This window comes from Eulemur rufifrons, chromosome 1, assembly GCF_041146395.1.
Source record: "Eulemur rufifrons isolate Redbay chromosome 1, OSU_ERuf_1, whole genome shotgun sequence".
Taxonomy (NCBI): Eukaryota; Metazoa; Chordata; class Mammalia; order Primates; family Lemuridae; genus Eulemur; species Eulemur rufifrons.
The window spans coordinates 100455887-100461253 of record NC_090983.1 but is presented as its reverse complement, the minus strand read 5'-3'; positions in this window follow the sequence as shown (position 1 = coordinate 100461253).

Genomic DNA, 5367 nt, shown 5'->3' with positions numbered 1-5367 from the left:
GTCATAGTGCCTAATGAAGTTGAATATTTTTCTTTGAAAGAAATAATCAATAAAAAATAAAGCTTCTGGCCGGGCGCGGTGGCTCACGCCTGTAATCCTAGCACTCTGGGAGGCCGAGGTGGGCGGATCGTTTGAGCTCAGGAGTTCGAGACCAGCCTGAGCAAGAGCAAGACCCCATCTCTACTAAAAATAGAAAGAAATTATATGGACAGCTAAAAATATATATAGAAAAAATTAGCCGGGCATGGTGGTGCATGCCTGTAGTCCCAGCTACTCGGGAGGCTGAGACAGGAGGATCACTTGAGCCCAGGAGTTTGAGGTTGCTGTGAGCTAGGCTGACGCCACGGCACTCACTCTAGCCCGGGCAACAGAGTGAGACTCTGTCTCAAAAAAAAAAAAAAAAAAAAGACATGAGGCTTAAAAAAATAAATAAATAAATAAATAAAAATAAAAATAAAAAAATAAAGCTTCTGGTGAAATCAAGAATAACCAGATTTTCTAACCAAATTTAAATACTAAGCAGATGTACAAGAACTGGAAATGTGACTATGTAAACTTTTGTTGCCCAAGTTGAGAAAAATGAATTAAACAGTGCAACTTTAGAACATTTTTATTTCAAGGAGAAATAAATACATAAACAGACATCCCACGGATAACATCATGTTTTTATCTTCATAGTGGTATTTTAAATATCCAAACTGGAACCGTGACCCAGCTTCGGTGCTTGTGCCGGGCCCTAAGTGGAAGCCGGGGCTCCCAGGAATGTCCGGTCCTACTAAGTTCCGTTGCCTTTCATGCTACTTACATTCCGCACTAAGAGGAAAAACCATGGTTTTATAACATTCTCTCCTTGCTGTCATGCCTCAAACATCTTGTCCCCAATTCCGTGATTCTTTTTACATAATCCTTATCCAAAAATCACTTTCATACTAATATATGTGGTATATCTTTTTTCTGTCTATTAAGTCATTCTGGAAAATAACTCTTAAGTAAATTAGAAATAATATACTTTTCACATGCCATTTTTGTTAAAGTATAAAACAATGTTGAAATCTCTATGTGATGACAGATTATTTCTAGTATGAATGTTGTAAAAATACGTACAGTTAAATATGAAGTTATAATATGTGCTATTAATGGGCAAGTGTTGGATTGATTACTTTGAGGTAGCAGATCTGTATTAACTTTTATAAACTAGATGAAATCGTATTCTGTTTGAGACTGAAATTCAAAAATACTGAGAATAACTAAGTAACTTGAAGTGGCTTCTTATTCCCTGGGCATACAGTGCGACCCTCGACCCTTGAGTGCGGGTGTGGCCCTGCCCGGGGCTCAGCACAGGGTGAATAGCAAAGCACAGCTCGGGGTGGGGGAGGGGGGGTAACACCTGCACCTGCTCAGTCTCAAGGTACAGAAAGGGAGACGACCAGACGTTAGGGCCTCCTGATGTGATGGGACAGGAAGTGCAGGGCACCGCCTATGAAGTGTCCTGGCCAAAGAAATTAAAATTTACCTGGCTAAGTCTCTACATCCGTTACCAGTTTACAGGAGATACAAGGTATAGAGGGACATGTTAAAACTCATTGGGGATGCAATTAGCGAAATCCAAAATATAGCATAGTCTACAGGACCAATAACTTGGGTTTTTCAACAACTAAGTGATAAGAAAAAAAAAGAGGGAGAACTGTTACAGATTAAAAGAAATTTATGAGACATATCAACCACATGCAATGCTGTACTTAGTTTGAATCAGATTCAAATAAACCACTTGTAAAGAGACATTTAAGAGATAATTTTTAAAAAATAAAATAAATTAATTCTTCCAATCCATGATTAAAACAAGATATAATTGGGGAAATTTGAACACTATGTGTATATTTGATGATATCAAGGAATTGTTACATATTTGATGTGATAATAGATTAAAAAAGAGATCTTATCTCTTAAAGATATAAATGTTTATGGATGAAATGTTCTGGCATCTTGGATTTGCTTTAGAATAACCTAGCTTGCTGTGGCGGGTAGGTAATGTGCGTGGGGGCGGCGGGGGCTGGGGAGGAAGAGACGAGCGGGGGTTGGGCAGATGTTGCTAACTGTGGAGCCGAGCGCCAGCTCCGTGGAGGGCTCATGACGCTGCTTTCTCTACTTCGTGTATGTGTGAGCATGTCCGTAATAAAAAGTGTCTTCAGAAACAAAAGACTCGACTGATCAGTTAATCGCATCCATTGGTTTTTCGTTGCTGTTCACGAGCCAGCAAAACTGACTGTAAATTAGCTTGCGCGGAGAGTTCTAGCTCCTCTTGCAGCGGTGCTACAGGTGATCGACTTAATGCCCCGCAGTGGGCCGAGCGCTGTGCTGGGACTCGGTGACACGCAGGGCTCGGCCAGCCTTTGCGGCGGCGACGGCGGGGCGGAGGACAAACCCACAGACGGCAGTGAGGACAGGAGGGGCGGGGCCAGGCCCTGCGAACCACGCAGGTGACCCAAGTGGGTCCGACCAGCGGTGTGAGACAGCAGGGGCGGTGGGGCGGGCACTCCCTGCCCGAAGGGGTGCAAATTCCATTTTGTAAAATGTGCTGGTCAAATAAAAGGGCTCAGCCACTGGCCAGGCTTGAGGAACTGGTCAGCAGTGGGGCACAGGACACGCGGGCGGGAGCCTGGGCCCGGCACGGACAAACGCCCAGCACGAAGTCACCCCACAGTCCCCGCACGGCCAAGGACTGGGGACAAGCAACAGAGACAGGCGGGTCCATTTAAGTAAAGGTAAAACACAACCTGTCAGAGGAATACCGGGTCGTTCGAGCTGAAGAACAGCAGATCAGCCGAGCACCAGGCGGGGCTGCCCGAGGACCCCGGGGGCAGGATCTCCAGGCGGCACCTTCCCGGGCTCCTGGTTCACGCTGCTGAGACATTGGTTGGCTTGGCCTCTGATTGACAGGTGCCCTGACCAAAAGGAGGGGGAGGGATGGTGAGCTGGCCAACCACAGATGTTCACTTGGCCTGCATCACCAGTTGCTGGGTAGAGTGCGTCCTCTTTCCCACAGCCGTCCCTTCCAACCTTGTGGATGGTCTTTTCTAGCCCATGCAGCGCCTGCCTCCCTAATCTTGGGCAGTTTCCTATACTTCTTAGGTTACTCTGGAAAAGAGAAGCTCTCTAGTGACTTTTAGCCATTGTTACACTCATTAAATAATGAAAATATCCAGTCCAGGGTAAAGAATGTGTCTCAGAACTTGGCTTAACCCCAAGCATCTCGCCGCCCTCTGCTCCCACCCGGCTCCCACCCCAGGTCCTCTGGCCCCTCTGGTTTGGAGCTGGGGGAGAAGGGGGAGCAGGGTGGGAAAGGCGCCCCTTGGCTGATGCTGTGGAGATCCGGCATGAGCCTCTGGCCTGGGCAGGCACAGATGCAAACCTCACTCTCCCTCCGTGGGGCTTTTTTGTGGGGTTTTTCTAAACAGCGAGTTTCCAGCTGGACTCCCCAAGAAGCAGGCAGCGCAGCTCCTCCAGGTGGCTTCTTGTGACCGCCCCTCAGCCTTGGGCACCCAAGGTCCACTTCTCCCTCCTGGGTCCCAGGCCCCTCCAAGCTCTTGGGCTGAACCTAAAACCCTCGCGCTTAGCTCCCCATGTGGCCCACCCACCCCGTCCCCAACCCATGGGCTGGGCCCAGCCTTTTGTGTGGGCACCAGCCTCTGTGCCCCACAGACCCCATGTGACGGAGTTCAGGCTTCCGGGCTGGGTGGCTCTGTGGCCCCTCTCACTCAGCTGTGGGGAGGAGGCAGCCCTCAGGGCTGGGCAGCTGCGTGAGAATGTGGGGTGCTTGCCACCTGCTGTCCCCTGGAAGCCTCTGCAGCCCCAGCTGAAATGAGACAGAGTCCCGTGTTAATCCTACTGCCTCAGTCACAGATCCAGCCCATGGAGCTGGGGCTTGGCTTCGTATTTCTCCTTTGATGGCCCTCCAGGGAGCCACGTGGGGCCGTTGGCACTGGGGACAGCTCAGGCACACTGGGCACCAGCCGCAGACTTGGAGGTCTGTGTCAGACCCGGGTTAGAGCTGCCTCCTACAATGGTCAAGTGGTGGCAGTTCCTGAAGGCCACTCACAGCCAGAGGGCAATGTGGCTCAGCCCCATCTAGTGTCAGGCTCTCCACAACGTGGCCTGCCTCATTTAATTGCTAATTTAATTGTATTGTGGTCCTTATGACGCTGATTATTTGGAATTCGTTGAGACTTGCTTTGTGGCCCCATACAGGGTTTTGAAAATGTTCCCTGCATGCTTGGGAAGAACGTACATCCTCTAAGTGCTGGGTGCAGGGCTCGATATGTGTCTTATGCCTATCACCTATGAGAACGGCATGCTAAAAATTCCCGCTGTGGTTGTAAATTTATCAATTTTTGCTTAACGTATTTTGAGGCCGTGTTGTAGGTGCATCCAAGTATTGTTCTCTCTTCCTGGCGAGCCATCCATTTATCATTGTGCAGTGACTCTCTTCATCCCTCCAGGTTGCCTTAAAGTCCATTTTGATATGACATTAGTTTAGCTATTCTGGCTTTATTTTATTTGCCTGGCCTTTCTTTCACTTTCTTCTCTTCTCCTGACCTCCCTTATTTTTTTTTACATCCTCAAACTCCTGGGTTCAAGTGATCCTCCTGCCTCAGCCTCTGCCATGCCAGGCTAATTTTTCCATTTTTGTAGAGACGAGGTCTTGCTATGTTGCCCAGGCTGCTCTTGAACTCCTGGGCTCCAGTGGTCCTCCTGCCTTGGTCTCCCAAAGTGCTGGGATTACAGGTATGAGCCACTGTGCCTGGCCTTTTTTTTCCTCTTTTAATCTTGCTGTGTTCTTATCTTAGATATGTCTCTTGCAGACAGAATGTGGCTGGATTTTTTAAAAATCCCATTTGGTGTTCTCTGTCATTTCACTGTTAGCCATTGTTGTGATCGCTGATACATTTATTTCTACATTTTGAGTGGTAGGTTTATTTCTACCATTTTATTTTGTGCTTTCTATATATCTATTTCTTCTTTTTTTTTTTTGATTCTCGTTTTCTTACTTCTTTTTGACTTGATCAAGTGTTCTTTCCTGTCCCTTCCCACTGGCTTGGAAATGACACATTCTATTTCCACTCTTTTAGTGATGACCCCTTAAATTTTACCACACATACTTAACAAAGTCTGAAATTAATCTGTATTTCTTTCTTCTTGAAATGCAAGAACTTGAGCAGGATTAAACTCTGACCACCTGTTCTATCTCTTGTGCTTTTGTTGTCTGTATTTTAGTTCCCCGTCTCCTACCCTCTGTGTTAGTCATGATAATTATTATTTTGTATAGTAAACACTGACTCAGATTGACCCACACATTTACCTCTTTGTCAT